Consider the following 25668-nt stretch of genomic DNA (forward strand, 5'->3'; position numbering starts at 1 on the left):
TGAGCTGAGATCGCACCATTCCACTCCAGCCTGGGCAACACGAGTCAAACTTCGTCTCAGCGCGTGCGCTTGCGCTTGTGCGCGCGCGCGCACACACACACACACACACACACACACACACACACAGAGAGAGAGATTTCTGGCCCCACCTACAAAACTTCTGATTCTGTATCTCAATGGGGCCTGAAATTGTGCGTTTCTATGGAGTTACCAAGTAATATCAATGTTGCAAGGTGAGCACCACACTTTTCAACCATGTGGGAAGTAGAAAAGTTCCTTTTTAAGTTTCCTTTCTTGTTAAAGAATAAGTGTGCTAATGTCTTTGTGAAGCCCTCTCCTATATAGCTGTTGGACATGCCATGCTTTCAGGCATGTAGTACATTCTGTGTCCTTGTACTTTACCCAAGATATCCGTACTGGACGTGCTCAGAGGCATGTCCCAGCTCTTCGTTGCTTTTACCTATTTAGAAAAGTTTTAAGTTGTTAGCCAATCGGGTTTTAGTTTAAATTGTAAGGTCTGGCTCCAGCCAATGGAGATCAGACACAGCAGTAAGGATGACCCCAAATGCACAAGGGATAAACTTTTGTGTTTTCCTTTGTTCATTGTACTCTCATGGCACGATGGCTAGGGAGGATGCCCTTCCTGCAGTCCAGGAAGTAAAAATTGCATTGCTGAAAGATCTTTTGTCTCAGTGCCAGTTTTTTCTTTGTGGCACTGAGTATCTAGTTCCAACAAACTATCTAGAAAAACTGTTTTGACCTCAGGTAAATCAAATCTCCTTTTACTTCTAACCCTTCCTGCCTTCCCAAGAATCTTGCAGCATCCATTATTGTCAGTTCTGTGTATTTCACAGCTTTGGTATGGAAACATTTCCTCATGGGCTGCCTCCAAATTAATGAAGATTAAAATGGTAAAGTATTTTGTTTATTCTGAGTTTTGATCACCTGAAAGTTAAGGTCAGAGGCCATATCAAATCCTGGGTCTTCTTAGCCTAAGTTCCTTGGATGCTTCTGTCAGAGGCATGCGAACCAGAGTGACTCCATCCTAAATATGGGCTGGGTAAAATAAGACTGAGACCTACTGTGTTGCATTCCCAGGAGGTTAGGCATTCGTAGTCACTGGATGAGATAGGAGGTCCGCACGGCTACAGGTCACAAAGACCCTGCTGATAAACCAGTTGGCAGTAAAGAAGTCGGACAAAACCCACCAAAACCAGGATGGTGACAAAAGTGAACTCTGGTCATCCTCACTGCTCATTATATGCTAATTAAATGTGTTAGTGTGATAAAAGACACTCCCACTAGGGCCATGACAATTTACAAATGCCCTGGCAACATCAGGAAGTTACCCTACATGGTCTAGAAGTGGGAGGAATTCTCAGTTCTGGGAATTGCCCACTCCTTTTATGGAAAACTCATGAATAATCCACCCCTTGTTTGTCATATAATCAAAAAATAGGCCAGGCATGGTGGCTCATGCCTGTAATCCCAGCATTTTGGGAAGCCAAGGTGGGCAGATCACTTGAGATCAGGAGTTCAAGACCAACCTGGCCAACATGGTGAAACCCCGTCTCTACTAAAAATACAAAAATTAGCTGGGCATGGTGGCATGTGCCTGTAATCACAATTGCTCAGAAGGCTGAGGTGGGACAATTGCTTGAACCTGGATGGGGTGTGAGGGGGCAGAGGTTGCAGTGAGCTGAGATGACACCACTGCACTCCAGCCTGGGTGACAGAGTGAGACTCTGCCTCAAACAAAAGAAAAAAAGAAAGAACTATAACAGTAATCAGTCCAAGAGCCCAAGCTGCTGCTCTGTCTCTGGAGTAGCAATTCTTTTATTCCTTTGCTTTCTTAATAAACTTGCTTTCTCTTTACGGATTTGCCTCAAATTCTTTCTTGCTTGAGATCCAAGAACCCTCTTTCAGGGTATGGATCAGGACCCCTTTCTGGTAACACTTCCAGGCAATACATGAACCTACAAAGACAGTTCAGTTTTCGTATGCATGTGTATTTTTCCTGGCTAGGGGGTGCATGGGTTTGGTTAGATTCTCAAAGGTGCCAATGACTCAGAAAAGTTTAAGGGCTCCTGCTGGAGAGAATTTTAAGACAATATCACAAAAGACAAACTAGAGAAAGCATGGAGCCTACTCAATAATCACTACAGGTCCAAAGATTAGACTTTGACAGACATTAGTCCAATTTCAAAAAGCATAAAAGAGTTCAGCGCTGTTTAGATTCTTAAGCAGTACTGAGAGCTGAAATGCCACATTTTGAATTTTGCTTTCAGAATGACCTTTGCTTTCATCTCAATTTTAGATTTCACTCTCATTATAATTTCTAAGAGTGAATCTTATATGGAGAATATCAATAGAGTTTATTCAGGCAAATTCTTCCTCTCAGAAACAACTAACGTCTCATCTTCCTCACTTCTAGATGACCATAAAGAAACTCTACCTGGGTCCAGTGGCTCACACCTGTAATCCCAGCACTTTGGGAGGCTGAGATGAAAGGATCACCTAAGCCTAGAAGATGAAGGCTGCAGTGAGCTATGATTGCACCACTGCACTCCAGTCAGGGTGACAGAACGAGACCTCATCTCAAAAAAAAAAAAAAAAAAAAAAAAAAAAAAAAAAAAAAAAAAAAAAAAAGCTCTTCATTCAAACACATAGCAACTTCCTTTTTTAAGGCCAGGCACAGTGGTTCACACCTGTAATCCCAGCACTCTGGGAGGCCGAGGCAGGTGGATCACCTGAGGTCGGGAATTCAAGACCAGCCCGGCCAACATGGTGAAATCCCACATCTACTAAAAATAAAAAAAAATAGCCAAGCGTGGTGGCACACAGCTGTAATCTCTGCTACTCAGGAGAGTGAGGCACGAGTATCACTTGAACCTGGGAAGTAGAGGTTGCAGTGAGCAGAGATCGTGCCACTGCACTCCAGCTTGCCGACAGCGTGAGACTTGGTCCCCCAAAAAAGAAACTCCCTTTCTTAGGCAAAGAATTGCATTAAATAGTGTAGGGGAGAAAAAAAATATTTTCTTCATACAAAAAGTATATAATAATGCATTTAAAGTCAGCAAAAAATAAAATTCCTTTTAAAATTTCTTTCTTTTTTTTTTTTTTTTTTTTTTTTTTTTTGAGACGGAGTCTCCCTTTTCCCAGGCTGGAGAGCAATGGTGTGATCTCGGGTCACCGCAACCTCTGCCTCCGAGGTTCAAACACTTCTCCTGCCTCAGCCTCCCAAATAGCTGAGATTACAGGTATCTGCCGCCACGCGCAGCTAATTTTTGTATTTTTTAGTAGAGACAGGGTTTTGTCATGTTGACTAGGCTGGTCTTGAACTCCTGACTTCAGGTGATCTGCCGCCTTGGCCTCTCAAAGTGCTGGGATTACAGGTGTGAGCCACCACACCTGGCCTAAATTTATTTTTTAGAGACAGAGTCTCCCTCTGTTGCCTGTGCTGCAGTGCAGAGGCCTCATAATAGCTCACTGTAGCCTCAAACTCCTGGGCTCAAAGGATTCTCCCATATCAGCCTTCCGAGTAGCCAGGACTACAGATGCATACCACCATGCTTGGGTAAGTGTGTGTGTGTGTGTGTGTGTGTGTGTGTGTGTGTAGATGGGGTGTGTGTGTCTGTGGAGATGGTGTGTGTGTCTGTGGAGATGGTGTGTGTGTCTGTGGAGATGGCTTGTGTGTGTGTGTAGAGATGGGGGGGTGTGTGGAGCTGGTGTGTGTGTGTGTGTGTGTGTGTGTGTGTGTAGATGGGGTGTGTGTGTGTGGAGATAGGGTCTCATTGTGTTGCCCAAACTGGTCTCAAGCAATCCTACCATTTCAGCCTTCCAAGTACTAGAATTACAGGCATGAATCACCACATCTAAAAAAGGTTATTATCTGAAATGTGCTTTACCCTCAAGTTCTAAAGGTACCTAAAAAGGAGGGGGGGGAAGTTTGATCATGTTTCTTTTAAACTTGTTTTATTTCTACAAGTTCATTGGGGTAAATGTGAAATTTCGTTACAGGTGTATAATTCATAGTGATCAAGTCAGGGAATTTAGGGTGTCTGTCACTCAAGTTCAATACCTTTTTGTTAAGGATTGTTACCCTGCTCTGCTATCAAACAGTGAATTTCTTCCTTCTGTCTTACTGTATTTTTGTTTATTATACTTTAGCACACTTTACCTCACCATCCCCTCTCCTCCTGCTCACCCTTCCCGGTCTCTGTAATTTATCTTTTCACTTCGACCACCACGTGACCAATGTTTTAGCTTCCACATGTAAGTGAGAACATGCAATATTTGTCTTTTGGTGCCCGGCTTATTTCACACAAGATAATGGCCTTCAGTTCCATCCATGTGGCTGCAAATGACATTTCATTATAGAAAAAACAAATGAGGGAAAAGGAAAATAAATTAAGAAAATTTCACTTGAATACTGGAGAGCAGTTAGAACAAATACTTGAAGACCAGGCATGGTGGCTCATTCCTGTAATCCCAGCACTTTGGGAGGCCAAGGCAGGCAGATCATGAGGTCAGGAGATCGAGACCATCCTGGCTAACATGGTGAAAACCTGTCTCTACTAAAAATGCAAAAAATTAGCCAGGTGTGGTGGAGGGCACCTGTAGTCCCAGCTACTTGGGAGGCTGAGGCAGGAGAATCACTTCAACCAGGAAGGCGGAGGTTACAGTGAGCCAAGATCGTGCCACTGCACTCCAGCCTGGGTGACAGAGTGGAAAAGGGAAAAAAAAAGAACGAAGAATACTTATTTTGAAGGCTCTGAAGGACCTTAGAGGTGCTCAGGGTAGCCCCTAAGACAGACTCTCCACTTCTACTTAGAAGGGAATAGAAATAAGACACTTGGGAAAGGCTACAATTGTCCTCACAAAATAATTTAGACTTAAGATTCAAGGTGAAGAACTGAACATATGAATTTACCACAAATCCTCCTAAAATCTCACTAAAATGACTGAATTGAGATTGAAATCATAAGGGCACTTAAGAACAAGGAAGGGAACCATCATTAAGTGGAAACTCTGAAGCATTCTTTGGAACACAGAAAAGCACTTGACTTTAGATGAACAGAGCATTCAGAGCCACCCCCACTCAGCCACTAACATGTGAGTCCTGGAGCATTTATCCTCAGCCTGTTAAGGATGAGAAGATTCCACCTTGAATACCAGCAGACCTCAGCACCCCAGGCAAGTTTCTCCACGCAGTAGCATTTACCATCAAGGTAAAACATGGAAATACTTTCTAAACAATATGAACAAAAGGCTTGGGACACTGGAAAATGAGAGAAAATCTGCCTTTTGAGCCACAAAGCCTTTCTTTAGCCCCTTCCTGCAAATCATCATGACAATTAGTCTTATAATCCTCAATTAAAATATTGGAATATTATTTATTGGGAAAGAGCTGTGTACAAGAAATAGTGACCTTTGGCAAAAGAGGATGTTTCCTAATTTTTGTTTGTTTGTTTGTTTGTTTTCTTGAGGCAAGGTCTGGCTTTGTCCCCCAGGCTAGAGTGCAGTGGCGTGATTTCAGCTCGCTGCAACCTCTACCTCCTGGGCTCAAGCCATCCTTCCATCTCAGCCTCCCAAATAGCTGGGACTATGGGTGTGTGCCACCATGCCCAGCTAATTTTTGTACTTTTTGGAGAGATAGGGTTTCACCATGTTGCCAAGTCTGGTCTAGAACTCATGAGCTCAAGCCATCCTCCTGCCTAGGCCTCCCAAATTGCTGGGATTGCAGGCGTGAGCCTCTGCAGCACTTTGAGGGAAAAAAAAAAAAAAAAAAAGGTGGGGCATGGAGGCTTACGCCTGCAATCCCAGCACTTTGGGAGGCTGAGGAGGGCAGATCACGAGGTCAGGAGTTTGAGACCAGCCAGACCAACATGGTGAAACTCCGTCTCTACTAAAAATACAAAAAATTAGCTAGATGTGGTGGTGCGCACCTGTAATACCGGCCACTCAGGAGACTGAGGCAGAATTGCTTGAACCTGGGAGGCAGAGGTTGCAGTTATCTCAGATCATACCACTGCACTCCAGCCTGGGCAACAGAGCCAGATTCCATCTTAAAAAAAAAAAAAAAAGCCAGGCACAGTGGCTTATACCTATAATCCCAGCACTTTGGGCGGCCAAGGTGGGCAGGTCACCTAAAGTCAGGAATTTCAGACCAGCTTGACCAACGTGGAGAAACCCTGTCTCTACTAAAAATACAAAATTAGGTGGGTGTGGTGGCGCACGCCTGTAATCCCAGTTACTTGAAAGCTGAGGCAGGAGAATCGCTGGAACCTTAGAGCAGAAGTGTGGTAAGCTGAGATCAGGCTGCTTCTCTCCAGCCTGGGCAACAAGAACAAAACTCTGTCTCAAAAACAAAACAAAACAAAACAAACTATGCTTCTAGATGTCATTAAAAAAAAAAAAAAACTATTTCACGACCTCATCACAATAAAATGAAGTTCACCGATGAATAAACACCCCAAATGTGCAACAAGCACCAAGCCTTTTAGTGCCTTCCTATTACATATGTGAACACACAGTCAGAAATATCGAGCTGTGCAAGGAAAGACTGTAACGTGAGAGTCATTAAAATAAGCAAACCAGTAACTCAGAGGACTAGAAAATCAATGCAGAAAGCAAGTGAAAAACTTTAACAATCATAACTAATATCACCAAAAACAAGTGAAACGGTATAGTACCCAGAGTTTGCATTTTTTATTTTATTTTTTACCAAATTCTTGTTTGCCAGAGCTTGCATTTTATTTTTGATCAAGATATGTAAGAGTTGACCATCCTGGCCAACATGGTGAAACCCCGTCTCCGCTAAAAATACAAAAATTAACCGGGCATAGTGGCGGGCACCTGTAGTCCCAGCTACTAGGGAGGCTGAGGCAGGAGAAATGCTTCACGTGAACCTGGGAGGTGGAGGTTGCAATGAGCCAAGATCGCATCGCTGCACTCCAGCCTGGGCGACAGAGCGAGACCCCATCTCAAAAAAAAAAAAAAAGAAAAAAAAAAAAGGAGTTGTGGTTTAGTTTTTTGTTTAATTAGCAATCAGATTGTTTTTGTTATTAGCCTATATGTTATTTGGGTTTGGGGATTTATTGAAATTTTCTTTATGGTCAAACGAATGGCTACTTTTTTTTTTTTTTTTTTTTTTTTTTTTTTTTTTTTTTTTTTGAGATGAACTCTCGCTCTGTCATCCAGACTGGAGGGCTGTGGCGTGATCTCGGCTCACCGCAATCTCCGCCTCCCAGGTTCAAGCTATTCCCCTACCTCAGCCTCCCGAGTAGCTGGCATTACAGGCACCTGCCACCATGCTCAGCTAATTTTTTTGTATTTTTAGTGGAGACAGGGTTTCACCATATTGGCCAGGCTGGTCTCAAACTTCTGACCTTGTGATCCGCCTGCCCTGGCCTCCCAAAGTGCTGGGATGACAGGCCTGAGCCACCGCATCTGGCCATGGCTACTATTTTTAATGTACCACAGGAGTTTGGAAAGGCGTACTTCTTATTTACTGAGTTCCAAATTTCGTATGCATATTTTTAACTGACATGTTCAAATCTTCAAAACCCTCCTTTCATGTTGCACTGTCCTACTTACTTAAGTTTCTTAGTATGGCTATGAATTTGCCAATTACATGTTGGATTTCATCTAAAGACAGTGAACTGACTGGGGGCAGTGGCGTATGCCTGTAATCTCAGCACTTAGGGAGGCCGAGTCCAGCAGATCACAAGGTCAGGAGCTCGAGACCAGCCTGGCCAATATGGTGAAATCCCATCTCTACTAAAAATACAAAAAAAAAAAAAATAGCGGGACATGGTGGTGGGCAGCTACTCGGGAGGCTGAGGCAGGAGAATCGCTTGAACCCAGGAGGCGGAGGTTGCAGTGACCTGAGATCCAAACACTGCACTTCAGCCTAGGTGACAGAGCAAGACTCCATCTCAAAACAAAAGAGACAATGAGCTTAGAAAAATAACAAGGCCAGATGCGGTGGCTCACGCCCCCAATCCCAACACTTTGGAAGGCTGAGGCGGGCAGATTCCTTGAGCTCAGGAGTTAGACACCAGCTTGGCCAACATGCTGAAACCATGTCTCTACAGAAAAAACAAAAATTATCCAGGTGTGATGGCAGGTGCCTGTAATCCCAGCTACTCTGGAGGCTGAGGCAGGAGAATCACTTGAACCCGGGAGTTGGAGTTTGCCGTGCTGAGACTGTGCCACTGCACTCCAGCCTGGGCAACAGAGAGAGACTCCATCTCAAAAAAATAAATAAATAAATAAAGGGAAAAAGATAGCAGCAAAAAGATCACAGTGGAAACAGAAAGAAAGCATTACCAGAGATTAAAAACAGAAATGAAAGAAATAGAAGGGGGAAAAGTCTACTAGCCAGGGGCATAAATTCAGAAGGCAGGAGATGGCTTCCATGGTGCTCTTCCCGGCTTGTAAACCTGGCCATGATGTCACAGGCTCCCCAGTCCTCTTTAGGATGCAGTGTGTGCCACTCTCACATCACCAGTTTAGGGAACGGATTCTCTTGGTAACAGAAACTGGAGTCTGGGAGCTTCAAGGCTGATGCTGCCCTTTACTCTGGAAGGCCTGGGAAGCAGCAGGGTCACTCCTCGGCTCCAGTGTGTTACTGAATACACTGGAAGAGTCAAACCCTCCCCTCTGGGATGGAGAGTTTTACCTTACAATAACACTCTGAGAGCCCTTAAAATGTGTGGCCTTCTGGGGTGTCCTTTTCCATTAATAGCAACCGTAATGACTCCAGCATCATTGCATGTACCAGGCAGCTCCAGAGTAGATGGGATTTTCAGGGAAATCGTGTTGTTTGGTCTTTTCTTACAAGTTCCTTAAGTCTTGCTTCCTTTTCATCTTATCTCCAGCACATGCTAGTCTCATCAGACCCTGCTTCCCCTCACACATTTGACAGTGTAGAAGGGCCTTTTTCCTCTGTTCTCGTAAGTTCTGTGACTGGGGCCTGTGACTTTGACAAAAAAGAGAATAACAGGAGAAAAGCATATACATTTTATTTGATAATATTCTAAATTTTATGTGCACATGGAGGCCTTCACAGAAAAGAAAAGAAGTCTCAAATAAATGACTGGACCCAGGGGCTCATACATCATTTTAACCAAGAGTAATTATAGAAACATGAAGAGGCAGTGGAAAAAGAGATTTGAGCTGGGGGCAGCAAATGACAGGAAGGTGACTAGGAAATATTCGGGGAAAATGAATGGAAGATTTTTGGTGCTGTTGTTGAGATGGAGTCTCTATCACCTAGGCTGGAGAGCAGTGGTGCGATCTGGGCTCCCCGCAACTTCTGCCCCCCTCCCCCACCTCGGTTCCCCTGCTCTCCTGTCTCAGCTGCTCGAGTAACTGGTACTACATGTGTGTGCCACCACTCCCGAATAATTTTTGTATTTTTGGTAGAGACGGGAGTTTCACCATGTTGACCAGGCTGGTCTTGAACTCCTGGCCTCAAGTGATACACCCATCTCAGCCTCCCAAAGTGTTGGTATTGCAGGTGTGAGCTGCTGCACCCGGCCAGATGTATTATTTTAGTAAGGTTTGTTTCTGCAGATTCCTGTTGGTGTGAATTCCCGACCTCCACTTATAAGAGTGTTCTACTTTTCTCGGTGCAGGCAGGGTACCTTTCTGACAGGAAATGTATGCCCTCCTTTTAGGTAGAAAGAGGAGGTTAGGGAATCCTTCCTACACCTGCTGTTTCTCTCATCCAAGTATTAACAGGCCTGACCCTGAAATCAGCTGTCTCTCAATTGCCTTCAGTTCAAAACAGTCAATATGTGTAAGTGGCATGTTTTGGGGTGACATGTTCTGACATTCTTCAACAGTACCGTTAAAAGCAATTTCCTTCTCCTTCTTCTTTCCCCAAAGCCCATGTTACTCTGTGACACATACTTTTACAGAATGTGTGGCAATAAGAGAGAGAAGTTCAGCATAGAAAGAAAACAACTTAAAATTGAGTATTAAACCTGGTGACGTAACGGCGTCAGGGCGCGGGCACCTGCACATTGCTGATGGGAGAGCATTTGTTAGTGGTCCTGAAAATGGCTAATGCACACCCCCAGTTCAATCCAGCAATTCCACTTCCAGGAATTGGCACGATCTCAGCTCACTGCAACCTCTACCTCCCAGGTTCAAGCAATTCTCCTGCTGCAGCCTCCCAGGTAGTTGGGACTACGAGCGCACAGCACCCACACCTGGCTGATTTTTGTTACTTTTTAGTAGAGACGGGGTTTCACCATGTTGGTCAGGCTTGTCTCCAACTCCTGACCTCAAGTGATCCGATCACCTCGGCCTCCCAAACTGCCAGGATTCCAGGCGTGAGCCACCACACACAGACTGTACATCATATAATTTAAATTAATATTTTAAAATCGTATATGTGAGTATACAATTATATGTGTATATATGCACAAGTAATATATAAAATATCTGCTGGGCATGGTGGCACGTGCCCGTAGTCCCAGCTACTTGGGAGGCTGAGGCTGGAGGATCGCTTGAGCCCAGAAGTTCTGGGCTGTACTGCACTATGCCAATCTGGTGTCCATACTAAGTTTGGCATCAATGTGGTGACCTCCTGGCAGGGGGGGACCACCGGGTTGCCTAAGGAGGGGTGAACCAGCCCAGGTTGGAAACGGAGCAGGTCAAAACTCCCGTGCTGATCAGTAGTGGGATTGCACCTGTGAATAGCCACGGCACTCCAGCCTGGGCGACACGGCAACACCTAGTCTCAAAATATATATATTATATAATATATATAATGTATATATGTGTATATACATATACATTATAGATATATAAATGTGTATATATAAATATACATTATAGATATATAAATGTGTATATATATACATATATGCATTCTACACATATAAATGCATATATTCTAACTTTCTTAAATAGCCCTTTTAAAAGAACGGCTTGCATATACATGTATGGCTGGATATAGGTATATACATGCATGTCAGCCTGATGCCTCAGACGCAGAGGTAACCTAGGTAGATCTCTGCCTCAAGCTCTTTCTATTTTCCCTTCTCACCTTTTCTACTCAGACTTGGACTTCCCCTCTTTCTTCCTTGTCTTCAGGGAAAAATTATAAGTCCTTTTATGTTATTTGGGGCAGCATTTGAAATCTGTTAATCACTTCCCTCTAGATGAAACTGACCTTGTCTGTTATCTCTAAACATCATTAAAGAGTTTTCCTAAATAAATGTCTCCCATTCCTAACTTTCGCCTTTAGCAATTCAAAGAATCTGCAGATTATTATAGTTTAGAGATTTCTCTTACAAATTCAGGCCTAACTATTAAGTCAGGTTCCCTGAACAATCTCTGATGGAATGAGGGAGAGGTGCTCTCTCCTTGTCCACAATAAAAGCTAGCTTCCTTTCCTCTTTCATGGTACACAGTTAACACTGAAAAGAACCTTTTTTTTTTTTTTTTTTTTTTTTTTTCTGAGACAGAGCCTTGCTCTGTCGCCCAGGCTAGAGTGCAGTGGCGCGACCTCAGCTTACTGCAACCTTCACCTCCGAGTTCAAGCAATTCTCAGCCTCCTGGGTAGCTGGGATGACAGGCACCCACAACACACCAGCTAATTTTTGTATTTTTAGTAGAGACGGGATTTCACCACCTCGGCTAGGCTGGTCTGGAACTCCTGACCTCAGGTGATCCGCTATCAGGTAATTACAGGCATAAGCCACCATGCCTGGCAAGAACATTCTTATACATCAGTCTTGGCCAGCATGTCAGGTTTTTTGTCTGATGATAAATTCCCATGTGATAGGGTGGTGTCAACGGCTTACAGTTTAACACTTCCTCTGTGGCTTTAAAAATATTATCATTGGCCAGGCACAGTGGCTCGTGCCTCTAATCCCAGCACTTTGAGAGGCCAAGGTGAGTGGATAGCTTGAGCTCAGGAGTTCAAGGCCAGCTGTGCAATATGGTGAAAGCCTGTCTCTACCAAAAATACAACAACAACAACAACAACAACAACAAACCTGGTGTGATGGGGCAAGCCTATAATCCAGTTACTCAGGAGGCTGAGGCAGGAGGATCGCTGGAGCTTGGGAGATGGAGGATGCAGTGAGCTGATCCACTCACTGGATCCAGCTGATCCAGCCTGGGCAACAGAGTGAAGCTCCATCTCAATAAACTATTATTAGGCTTAGGAAGGCATTTTTCATTTGGAGAGTAGATATTTGCGTATTTTTCTACTTTTATTCTTTCAGTTTTCACATCGGATTGTTTAATCCATCTGGAATTTATTTTTGTGAACATTGGGAAATTAGGGCATAACTTGATTACCCCTCAGAATACTCAGCCAATAATCCCAGGACTAAAACCCTCCCTTTCCTCAGGAATTTGTGATGCCTTCCTCATTACAGACTGGCTTTTTAATAGATGCATTAGGTCTGTTTCTAGTTAATTAATTTTGCTCCCTGAAGCTCTATTTTTGGGAGACAGTTCTAAATAATTTTGTTTTAAATTATTATAACAAAGAAGAAAGAAAAATTATCTGCAGAGAATGAGGGTACAGAGAATTGAAGACATAAAAGGAGAAAATGGTTAAGTCAAGGCAGAGTGTGTGTAACAAGGAGTCATTTAGAGCTGAATAGCTAAGGCAGAGCTGCTCTCATGGCCCGGCTATGGGTGGAAAAATCAGAATGGTTAGAGAAAAAGTCTTCCATCAGTACTCTCTGAATCCACATCAATTTAAAAGCAGAATCTGGCCGGGCACAGTGGCTCACACCTGTAATCCCAGCACTTTGGGATGCCAAGATGAGCAGATCACCTGAGGTCAGGAGCTCAAGACCAGCCTTGCAAACATGGTGAAACCTGTCTCTACTAAAAACACAAAAGTTAGTGGGGTGTGGTGGCACATGGGGAGGCTGATGCAGGAGAATCACTTGAACCCAGGAGGCAGAGGTTGCAGTGAGCTGAGATTGTGCCACTGCACTCCAGCCTGAGCGACAGAGCAAGACTCTGTCCAAAAAGAAAAAGAAAAAATTAAAAGCAGGATCTAAGGATTCCTGTGTATTATCCATCCCTTTCTTCAGCAAATATATGTTAAGGACCTGCTATGTGTTGGACACTATATTAGCCTAAATCTAAATCAGTGATCAAAAAGAGAGGATCGGGTGGTTTGAAAACCATGGCGTAGGTGCCGGCAGGGTCTGCAGTGAAGAGACGACACCTCAGCTATAGCTGGGAGAGCCCTGCAACTTGATGGAAGATTTCCATCCCTCGGTACCCCGGAGGACACCTCAGAAATGCCTGAGGCGGGTCCAGAGTGAAGCAGCTCAATGTCCAGATGTTGTGGTAACTCAAAGTAACCCAAGTTGAAAAGGAAGGCTAGGAATGGTGGCTCACACCTGTAATTCCAGCACTTGGGGAGGCCAAGGCAGGCGGATCGTTTGAAGTCAGGAGATCAAGACCAGCCTGGTCAACATGGTGAAACCCATCTCTACTAAATGATACAAAAAATTATCCGGGCATGGTGGCACACACCTGTAATCCCAGCTACTCAGGAGGCTGTGGCAGGAAAATTGCTTGAACCTGGGAGGCGGAGGTTGTAGTGAGCCCAGATGGCACCACTGCACTCCAGACTGGGTGACAGGGCAAGACTCCATCTCAAGAAAAAAAGGAAGCGAAGTGTGAATACTTTTCTTTCGGGATGCCAGCCTGCCCCTGAAGGTGACTCCCCGACACTTCGGTGGCAATAGCAGCAAGTGGCAGTGTTTTGAACTGTTGGACAGAACATGAACACGCATGGATGTCGCTGGAAATCACAGCAGCTGGGTAGTAATGTGACTACTCCCAAATCTGAAGAGGAAGGCTGGAAGAAACTTTGTCTGGGTGAACAGTTACGTGCTGACACGGCTGTTGGACCAGCCAGAAATGAGAGTCCCCACATAGGTTCTGCACAAGGAAGATGGCTTACACGTCATTGGCATGTCTGCAAAAGCCTTTACTACCTAAGGCTCATTCACGGATTCAGCAGCTTGCAAGAAGATGCTCTGAAGTGAGGCTCTCGGTGGATAGCAAAGATGATGAGACGGTTCCTGCTTTGAATTTATTAATCTGCTTGGTTGGCAGGTATTTGGACCAACGTGATTTAGCTCATGAGCTCCTCGATTAGTTGATCTCTCAGGGATAGAGGATATTTCTCATGCAGGCAGCCGAGGTCTGAGGAAGTGCAATGGAACATTCCACACTGCGTAAATGGTTTGCGTCTTAACCTGTACCATTCCAGTTGATACTCAGAATATGGGTTGTATTGATTTGAATGTCTGAAATAACAACAAAAAATCCCATCCCCCACCCCCATTTTTGATGAACAGTTTCCTGTAATCAAGCAGCTTGCAAAGAAATTGTGTGATGAAATTTTACACAGGTTCTTGGTGCTCTTTTGCTGTTTATCTACATATAGACATATAACATTTTGTTGAAAACACGTTTCGGTTACTAAAATTTTGTTTGACTCCTAGCAAAAGACAATAGATGGCCTTAGCATCAGAATTAAAATAATCTAGATTAAATGGCAAATGAGTTCATAGTCAATAATAAAATTAATCAAGCATTTTAAACAAGCAAGAAAGATAAGATTGGCTGGACATGGTGGCTCATAATTGTAATCTCAGTGCTTTGGGAGGCTGAGGCAGGAGGATTGCCTGAGCTCAGGAGTTTGAGACCAGCCTGAACAACATAGCAAAACCCTGTCTCAAGATTTATTAAAAAAAAAAAAAAAAAGGTAGGATCCGGCCTCCTGGAACTTCCTGAAAATCGAGAAGCCGTCCCAGGAGTAGGCTACTCAGCCAATGAGGGTATGCATTCTGTTTTCTTTTGTAATAAAGATAGGCATTCTAGATGTTTCTCAATGTGGGCAGTCAGAACATAAGTCTCCTTTTTTAATTTGTGTGTGTGACAGAGTTTCACTCTTTTGCCCAGGCTGGAATGCAGTGACAAGATTTTGACTCACTGTAACTTCTGCCTCCTCGGTTCAAGCGATTCTCCTGGCTCAGCCTCTGGAGTAGCTGGGTTACAGGCACCCACCACCACACCTGGCTAATTTTTCCTTTTTCTTTTTTTGTTTCTTTTTTTTTGAGATGGAGTTTTGGTCTTGTTGCCAAGGCTGGAGTGCAATGGCACAATCTTGACTCACGACAACCTCTGCCTCCCAGGTTCAAGCGATTCTTCTGCCTCAGCCTCCCGAGTATCTGGGATTACAGGCATGTGCCACCACACCTGGCTAATTCTGTATTTTTAGTAGAGACGGGGCTTCTCCATGTTGATCAGGCTGGTCTCGAATTCCTGACCTCAGGTGATCCGCCCACCTCGACCTCCCAAAGCACTGGGATTACAGGCATGAGCCACCACGCCCAGCCTTCTATTTTCAGTGGAGATGGGGTTTCACCGTGTTGGCCAGGCTGGTCTCAAACTCCTGGCCTCAAGCGGTCTACCCACCTTGGCCTCCCAAAGTGCTGGAATTACAGGTGTGAGCCGCCATCCCTGGCTGATTCTTCTTATATTTGAACTATTTCTTACTGTGTTAGGCCATTCTTTCATTACTAAAAATAAATGTCTGAGGCTGCATAATTTATAGGAAAGAGGTTTAATTGGCTCACAGTTCTGCTGGCTGTACAGGAAGCGTAGTGTCAGCAGACAAATCGCAACACCAATGAGAGGGACCAAGTGAGCACATTACAAAAATAATAGCATCTGCTTCTGGGGAGGCCTCAGGAAGCTTCCAAGTACGGTGAAGGGGAAGGAGAAACAGGCATCTCACATGGCAGGGCGGGAGCAAGGGAGAGAGCTGAGGAGGAAGTGCCGACGCTCTTAGGAAACCAGGTCTCCCAAGAACTCACTCACTCATCACCAAGGGAAAGGGGCTAAGTCATTCATGAGGAATAGACCCCCAGGATTCAAGCACCTCCCACCAGGCCCCACCTTCAACACTAAGGATGACATTTCTTTCTTTCTTTTTTTTTTTTTTTTAATGTCTCCCCATAGCTAAGCAGGGATTACATGAGATTTGGTGGGGAGACAGACCCAAACCCTATTGTTGTCTTAGATGGAATTGCCTAAAACTAGAACCTGAGAGGGGGATTCTTGAGCACGTGATTTATTGAGGAAGTGCTCTTAGGAGGAGGAGAGGGAAGGAAGCAAAATTTATTCCTGGCTTGTAACCAGGGATGGAGTCTCCATCTGTCGTCACCCAGGCTGGATGCAGTGGTGCGATCTCAGCTCACTGCAACCTCCACCTCCTGGGCTCAAGCGATTCTCCTGCCTCAGCCTCCACAGAGGCTGGGATTAAAGGTGCCCAGGTATTTTTTGTATTTTTAGTAGACATGGGATTTCATTATTTTGGCTAGGTGATCTCGAACTCCTGACTTCAGGTGATCCACCCACCTTGGCCTCCCAAAATCCTGGAATTAGAAGCACAATTTGTGTCTCTCGATTGGAAAGTTTCATTTATTTACATTGAATGTTGTTATTGGTAAGTAAGGACTTATTCCTGCGGTTTTGTTACTTGCTTTCTGATTGTTTTATGGTCTTCTCCTCTTTTCCATCCTTCCTGTCTTCCTTTTAGCAAAGGTGATCTTCCCTGGTGGCATGTTTTAATTTCTTGCTTTTTTTATATTTTGAGTATCCATTGTATGTTTTTTAGATGTCAGTTACCATAAGATTTGCAAATAATATCACACCTTATTTCAAACTGATGCCAATTTCACACTTATTTCACAATCTAACAGGCAAAAAGAAAACTAATACAAACTCTACACTTTAATGCTGTCCCTGCTTTTTCACTTCTTGCTGTTTCTATCCAGGTCTCACTATACTGCCAGTGTCTTTAAAAAGTTGTCATATTTGTTGTTTTTGGTCAGTTTCACCTTTTCATCTTTCTACCCCAGATATGAGTAGTTTACACATCACAGCTACAGTATTTTAATATTCTGTGTTTTTCTGTGTACTTACTACTACCAGTAAGTCTTGTCTTCAGGAACTTCTCATTGTTCATGAGGGTTGTTTTCTTTCAGATTGAAGAACGCCCTTTAGCATTTTTGGTAGGACAGGTCTGGTGTTGATGTAACCCTTCATTTTTTGTTTGTCTGGGAAAGTCTGTCTCTTTCTTTCTTTTCTTTTCTTTGTTGTTGTTGAAACTGAGTCTTACTCTGTTGCCCAGGCTGGAATGCAGTGGTAAAATCTCAGCTCACTGCAACCTCCACTTTCTGGGTTCAAGCCATCCGGTCACCTCAGCCTCTCGAGTAGCTGAGACGTCACAGGGGCATGCCATCATGCCTGGCTAATTGTGTATTTTTAGTAGATATGGGGTTTCATCATGTTGGCCAGGCTGGTCTCGAACTTCTGACCTCAGGTAATCCACCAGCTTCAGCTTCCCAAAATGCTGGGATTACAGGTATGAGCCACCAGCTCCCATCCAGGAAGTCTTTCTTTCTCCATCATATCTGAAGAATAGTTTCACCAGATATGTTGTTCTAGGATAAAAGATTTTTTCCTTCAGCACCTTAAATGTGTTCTGCCACTCTCTCCAGGTTTGCAAGGTTTTCACTGAAAGGTGCTCTGCCAGACATACTGGAATGCTATTGTATTATTTATTTCTATTCTCTTGCCTTTAGCATTCTTTCTTTATCCTGGACCTTTGGGAGTTTGATTTTTTTTTTTTTTTTTTTTGAGACAGAGTTTTGCTGTGTCACCCAGGCTGGAGTGTGGTGGCACAATTTTGGCTCACTGCAGCCTCCGTCTCCCGGGTTCAAGCAATTCTCCTGCCTCAGATTCCCAAGTAGCTGGGACAACAGGCATGTGCCACCAGGCCCAGCTAATTTTTTGTATTTTTGGTAGAGACAGGGTTTCACCATGTTAGCCAGGATGGTCTCCATCTCCTGACCTTGTGATCCACCTGCCTCGGCCTCCCAAAGTGCTGGGAATACAGGCGTGAGCCACAACACCCAGCTGGGAGTTTGATTATTAAATGCCTTAAGGTGCTCTTCTTTGTGTTAAATCTGCTTGGTATTCTGTCACCTTCTTGTGCTTGGCTATTGATGTCCCTCTCTAGGAATGGGGAGTTCTCTGTTATTAACCATTTGAATAACCTTCTACCCCTGTCTCTTTCTCTACCTTCTCCTTAAGGCAAATAACCCTTAGAATTGCCCTTTTGAATTTATTTTCTGGATTGTGTAGGCAGCCTGCATTCTTTTTTTATTCCTTTTTCTTTAGTTTCCTCTGACTGTGCTTTTTTTTTTAATTTTTAAAAAATTAAAAAAATATTTTGAGACAGGGTCTCGCTCTGTTGTCCAGGCTGGACCCGCAGTGGTACCAACATGGCTCACTGCAGCCTCCGCCTCCCAGGATCAAGCAATCTTCCCACCTCAGCCTTCTGTGCAGCTAGGACCGCGGGTGCATACCACCGCACTCAGCTAATTTTTAAATATTTTTGTAGAGACAGAGTCTCACAACTACTGGTCTCAAGCTACTGGGCTGGTTTTGAACTACTGGGCTCAAGTGAGCTTCCTGGCTTGACCTCCCCAAATCCTAGGATTACAGGCGTGAGCCAGCGCACCTGCTGACTGTTTTCAATTAGTCTATCTTTAGGCTCACTAGTTCTTTCTTCTGCTTAATTCTGAAATAATTTTTAAAAATTATTTCAATGTCTTTCTTAAGTTTATCTGATGGGATTCTGCATTATTTATCTGTGTTATCTTGAATTTCTTTGAGTTTCCAGAAAAGAGCTCTTTTGAACTCTGCCTGACAGGTCCCACGTCTCTCTGGGATTTGTCCCTGGGGCCTCGCTTAGTTCATTTGGTGAGATCACGTCTTTCTGGACGGTTTTGATACTGCGATGTTGGTCGGTGTGTGGCAGTGAAGAGTCAGGTGTTTATTGTGATTTTCACGGTCTAGGCTCCTTTGTTTCCAGCCTTTCTGGGAAGGTTTTCTGGACATTTGAAGGGAGTTGGGTGTTGTGATCTAAGTTTTTGGTCACTGTCATGGTTCCTGCATTAGGAGACATCCCAACCCCCATAACACGGTGGTTCCTGAAGACTCACAGGGGCACTACCTTGGTGGTCTTGGGTAGGATCAGGGAGAACTCTCTGGATTACCAGGTAGAGACTTTTCTTTTCCTCTCTTACTTTCTCCTAAGCAGACGGAGTCTCTCTGTCTGTGCTGAGCTGCCTGGAGCTGAAGGAAGGGTGACACAAGTGACCCTGTAGCCACCACCACTCGGACTCCACAGTGTCAGACCTGAGGCCAGCAAACAATGGGTCTTGCCGAAAGCCCAGTGTAATCATTTCCTGGTTACTGCCTGTGTCCACTCAAGGCCCTGGGGTGCTACAGTCAGTGAAGCCAGCCAGTCTGTGTCCTCATCAGGGTGGGAATTTTCCCCAGAGCCCAGGGGAGGCTAGAAATGTCATCCGGGAGCCAGAGCTTTGGAAATCTACCTGGGGCTGTTCCCTACTCTGTCTGAGCTGGCACCTAAGCCTCAGGCAAAGTTCCTCCCACTCTTCCCTCCCCTGTCCCCAGGCAGGAGCTTCTCTCTGTATCCGCCACTATAGGCCCACGGGGAGTATTACGTGGCAGTTGCTCAAGTACACTCAGGGCCTGTGCGAGAGCCCTTCAGTCAGCTTGTGATGCATGCTGCTAGGTCTGGGAACCAGCCTTCAGTGAAGTTGTCCCTTCTCTGGCCCAGGGTAGATCCGGAAATGCTGTCCAAGAGCCCAAGCCTGGAGTCAGATCTGCAAGTGCCCTCTCGTTCCTCTACCCGACTGTGGCTGAGCTGGTACCGCAGCTACGAGTCAAAGTCAAAGTCCCCTTCACTCTCCCCTCTGCTTTTCTCAAGCAGAAGGAGTCTCTCTTATTTTTGTTTTTTTGTTGTTTTTATTTATTTATTTATTTTGAGACGGAGTTTTCGCTCTTGTTACCCAGGCTGGAGTGCAATGGCGCGATCTCGGCTCACCGCAACCTCCGCCTCCCGGGTTCAGGCAATTCTCCTGCCTCAGCCTCCTGAGTAGCTGGGACTACAGGCACACGCCACCGCGCTCAGCTAATTTTTGTGTTTTTAGTGGAGACGGGGTTTCACCATGTTGGTCAGGCCGGTCTGGAACACCTGACCTTGTGATCTTCCCACCTTGGCCTCCCAAAGTACTGGGATTACAGGCGTGAGCCACCGCACCCGGCTGGAGCCTTTTATAGCCAGCGTAGCTGGGGATGTGCTGGTTTGTACCTAAGGCCAACACATCCCAGCGTCTCACCAAGGTCCACAGTAAGTACTTTCTAGTTATTAGATTATTATTGATTATTCAGAGCCTAAAGGCTCTACAGTCAGAAGGTGATGAATCCTGCCAGGACTGGGTCCTTCCCTTCCAGCACAGAACAGCTTTAGGACTGTTGTGTGGGAGCCGGGACCTGGAATGAGACCTTACCATGCTCCCTGGTGCCCCGTGCTAGTCTGGCTACGATGGTACCAGTGTTGCAAGGCAAAGTCCTCTCTGCTCTTCCCTCTCCTTTCCTCAGGTGGAAGGAAAGGGTCTCTTCTGGAGCCATGACGGAGTTGTCTGGGACTAGGGGAGGGTGGCACAGCACTCTCTCAGCTGCAGTGGCTGGTGTTTCACTGCATCATGGGCCCCCACAAGTCCTCTGGCTCTGAGCCCAGCACAGCAGCAGGACCTGCCTGGGAGTTGCAGTCCTAGTGGCCTAGGCTGCCTTTCAAGTTCATGTAGAATATCAGAGCACCTTAGCCCGCAGTGGACTCCAGGAATGGGTTGTTTTCCTCGGGCCAGGGCTCATCTAGATGCTCCCTCCATGATCCTGGATTGAGTTCTGCTCAGTGTTGGTGGCTCTGGGTTGCCATGCAAAGCCCCACAGTCACTGTGCCACCCCCTAGGGGCACAGACTCTCTCTCCATGCCCCCGACGGCTTCCAGGGGCTGGGGGAAACAGCGCGGGCAATTCAGGACTGTCTTTCCTATCCTCTTCAGTGTCTCCTTCAACACTAGGAAGCTAAAACCAAGTACTGTGATTGCTCACATAATTTTTGATTCTTACAAAGGGGTGTGTGTGTGTGTGTGTGTGTGTAGACGGTTGTGGAATTTGGTGTTCCTGCAAGGACAACAATTGGTGGAGGCTCCTATTTGGCCGTCTTGCTGTGACTCCAGCTTCAATAACATATTTTAATTTTAAAAAACGTATATTTTCCTGCAGTGGCTCAAGCCTGTAATCCCAGCACCTTGGGAGGCCGAGGCGGGTGGATCACGAGGTCAAGAGGTTGAGACCATCCTGGTCAACATGGTGAAACCCCGTCTCTACTAAAAATACAAAAAAAAAAAATTAGCTGGGCATGGTGGCGCGTGCCTGTAATCCCAGCTACTCAGGAGGCTGAGGCAGGAGAATTGCCTGAACCCAGGAGGCAGAGGTTGCGGAGAGCCGAGATCCCGCCATTCCACTCCAGCCTGGGTAACAAGAGCAAAACTCCGTCTCAAGAAAAAAAAACAAAAAACTTTTTTTTTCCAAAATAATGTAAAACAGTGAGCAGAGCAGCACTTTTAGGAGAGAGCTGAATTCTCACAGCTGCTTCTGCATTCCCTCTGCTAAGATGACGTGTCGTGTAGTCTCTGGAAAACTTCACTATACATTCATGAGAGAATATGAGTGAAAAGCAAGTAACGGGGACTGGGCACAGTGGCGCATGCCTGCAATCCCAGCACTTTGGGAGGCTGAGGCGGAAGGATCGCTCGAGCCTGGGATTTTGAGACCCGCCTGGACAACAAAGCAAGCTCCCATCTCCACAAGACATTGTAAAATTTTTAAATGAAAGAAAAAGAGAAGCAAATACATCATAGTACAGTGAAAATAGTTTTGAGATCACACAGCCCCTGAAAGGATCTCAAACATGGCCAGGGTTCCCTGGGCCACACTTTAAAAGACATAAATATAAAGGAAAGGTCCCAGAGACTTTGAGAGGACCTAACTACCTTTCACACATGTACTAGAAGACTCTTTCTTTATCAGGGCCTTGAAAAATATATTGGGAGAGAGGGATACGCATCTCTTCAAAGCACATGAGTGGCTTTGTCTGTACACCGTGGACACCAGTGGGAAATGTGAAGTGGGAATGGCCCTTCTCATTTCAATGGGGACGGCAGGGTCCCAGGAAGATCTGATCATACAACAGCTCTTCATGGTGAAAACCAAGATGCACATTGTCATCAAAACAGCAGGGACAGAGAGATCAACAGAATGTTCTCTCCCAAAGGGATGTTTAAGAGGAGGTATTTGATCATGTAATTGCTATTACTAAATAGATTTGTAAAAAGAATAATGTCAAATTAGTGAAATAGATAATAGATACAATTTGATTTGTGTGACCCACAAAAAAAAAAAATCAGGTCTGAAAAACAAATTTGTAATTTGAGATATTATGATAGAGAATCATGACCCCACCCCTGTGCCCGACTTAAGACATAGTCAGAATACAGAGTCCTGGAATGAAGGAGGGTCCCCGTGGTCATGAGACTACATATGGTGACGGCATGTACGGAAACGGATTGTGTGTCTTCTTCCCAGCATTTCACAACAAGACTGGAAGGCACCGATCACAGTAACAGCACACCAGGTAAAGGGAGACACTTGGCCTGCCAGGGCACTGTTGAGCACTGTGGGACCCCTGGAGTCCCATCATCCATGTGATCCACAGATCAGAGTGGAACTTTGGGGTGTGAAGTGATTAATGGCCTTTCCTCAGTGGCCTTCTCACAGTAGGCCCAGCAAAATGCTAACCATATTCCAGGAAGTTTTTTCCCCAGCTCCTGGGTGTGATTTGGAATATACATTTTCAGCAATTTCATAACATTCCTTGACCTGTGACATAAAGAATATTATGGCCTTGAACGCCTGACCTCCGGTGATCTGCCTGCCTCAGCTTCCCAAAGTGCTGGGATTACCGGCATGAACCAGCACGCCCAGCCAGATTTGGCATTATTTTCACACCACTTAGTAACTTCAGAGTAGCCCATCTGAATGTGGTATATGACGTCTCCCAAATCCAAAGCAGTCCACCAAACATGGGCCATTTTTCCTTTTTTTCCCCTTCATTTTGTTTTTATTATAGCATGTTTGCTCAATTTACAGCAAGCAGAAAATAAGCTAGGTCTTGCTTTGATCCAAACATTGATGTTTTAAAGGTTGTACACAATATTTGTTAAACACACACACACACACACGCACACACACACATAAAAATACCTTTTTAGAAGCCTCTATAAGAAAGAAAATACAAAGTTTAACCCCACAACTTTCCTCTTTGCTAGAACTGCAAATTACTGCTACAGTTTTATTTTTTTGACAGAGTTTCGCTCTTGTTACCCAGGCTGGAGTGCAATGGCGCGATCTCGGCTCACCGCAACCTCTGCCTCCTGGGTTCAGGCAATTCTTCTGCCTCAGCCTCCTGAGTAGCTGGGATTACAGGCATGCGCCACCATGCCCAGCTAATTTTTTTTTGTATTTTTAGTAGAGACGGGGTTTCACCATGTTGACCAGGATGCTCTCGATCTCTTGACCTCATGATCCACCTGCCTCGGCCTCCCAAAGTGCTAGGATTACAGGCTTGAGCCACCGCTACAGTTTTAAATAGACTTTTTGTTGTTTAAACTCTATGCCCTTGGGATATGAGCTGCTTACCAGGAACTGAGTTAGAAGAGCCACCGAGCCATAAGATGAGCCAGGCTGTGTCACCACATCATTAACTGCAGGCCCTGCAGGCACTAGAAAGTTGCCGGAGCAGGTCGTTCAGGTCGATCGCGTTTCCAGCAGGCCAGCCCTTCAAACCCGCAGCTTTTCCCTGACGGGGAGTTCCCTTTGACTAAAGGAAGGAAAATTCAAGCCTGGCTTGTGACTTGCCCTGCAACAGTTCCTGGAGCCAGCCAGAAGCTTTAGCATTCCAGGCCCAGAAGACAGAGAGACAGCCTGGGCAACATGATGAAACCCTGTCTCTACAAAAACTACGAAAAATTAGCCAGGCAGGGTAGCAGGCCCTTGCAGTCCTCGCCATTCAGGAGGCTGAGGTGGGAGGATCACTTGAACCCAGGAGGTGGAGGTTAAAGTGAGCTGAGATCAGGCCGGTGCACTTCCGCCTGAGTGACTCAGTGAGATCTGTCGAGAGAGAGGAGAGAGAGAGAGAGAGTCATTGAAGGCTAAAGGAAAGAAAATCCTTCCAGCAAGGGAACTGTTGAATAGCAAATCCGCTTTCCTGGATGAAGTGAAGGTCTGAGGTAAAGAGCAGCACAGTTAATAGGCAGGGACCAACATATCCCTAAGAAGTGGAAGGCTGTGGGCCCTGATTCCCGTCCTGAAACGTCTGCACAGCACACTCCCACACACCCTTCCCCTGCGTCCCCCTTCCACCATGGCTCAGTCTGTCATGAGACAAACCTACTGGCCACTCTCTCATGCCATGGCTGTTTTCACCCCCAGCGCGAATGATTTTTTCCACTGTCCATCACTCCTTTCCTGTTCTTACTTCCCCATCGCACTAAAATCACTCTCCTCTGTACACTCTGAACTACCCTCTCATCGTGCTTCGATAAACTCATCTGATCAAACACACTGTGGGTTAAACTCACCTCCCCTCTTCCCTCTGTGCCAACATGGGAGCGGAAGCTGGTGGCTGTGGTTAAACACACACGTGTGGCCCTGGGGCCTGCCTTCAATCTCAACCCATGGCTCTCAAATGGCTTCCCAGGCCCCCACATTTTCTTAGACAATTTACTTTCTTCCGGTCTGAGCTGACTATTTCACAACTTCTCTCTCCTTTAACCTCTCATAGACTCACCCCTTCCCCCACTCTCCCCAGAATCACTGAGTCAATCCATTTACAAACCTCGAACACACAAACCATCTTCCCTCGGACACAGTGGACGGCGACAGACGGTGGCCTCCGATTAAAGGGCAGCCCCTCCACTTCTTCCCTGGGCCCACCCCCTTTCATCTGCACGTGACCTTTGTCCCTCCAATGTCCCCTTTTTCCCCCAAATCATCCATGGTTCCTTTGGCATTAGCTTGCTGTATCTTAAATTGTTTCTTTTGCTAGATGTCATTTCATAAAAATAAATGAGAAAATAGACAGAAAAAGAGCAGGAAATCAGAATAAAATAATATCCACAGGAGAAATTGAAAAATTTGTGAACGATCTCCAGCCCCACAAAGAAGCCATGGCAAGATAAAAAGCCATGTCAGCATGAGTTTTGTCAACAAGTTTCACTAGTAATATGTACATTTTAGGTAACTTGTCATAAGAGTCTTCTTGTCTTTTAGCGATACACATGGAAATATTTACTTTTTTTTTTTTTTTTTTTCTGAGACGGGGTCTCTATTTCCCAGGCTAGAGTGCAATGGCATGATCTTGGCTCACTGCAACCTCTGTCTCTCAGGGTTCAAGCGATTCTCCTGCCTCAGCCTCCCAAGTAGCTGGGATTACAGGCATGCACCAGCACACGCGGCTAAGCTTTGTATTTGAGTAGAGATGGCATTTCACCATGTTGGCCAGGCTGGTCTCGAACTCCTGACCTTGAACCATGTGCCTTGACCTCTCAAAGTGCTGGGATTGCAGGCGTGAGCCACCACGCCTGGCTGCATTGAA

At 45.3% G+C, this 25668-nt stretch overlaps 1 pseudogene; it reads left to right on the plus strand.

Moving 5' to 3' along the window:
• Positions 1 to 9153: 9153 nt before the first annotated feature.
• Positions 9154 to 14161, plus strand: LOC120360831 (gem-associated protein 2 pseudogene; annotated as a pseudogene).
• The last annotated feature ends 11507 nt before the right edge of the window (positions 14162 to 25668 follow it).

This window comes from Saimiri boliviensis, chromosome 9 (assembly GCF_048565385.1).
Source record: "Saimiri boliviensis isolate mSaiBol1 chromosome 9, mSaiBol1.pri, whole genome shotgun sequence".
Classification (NCBI taxonomy): domain Eukaryota; kingdom Metazoa; phylum Chordata; class Mammalia; order Primates; family Cebidae; genus Saimiri; species Saimiri boliviensis.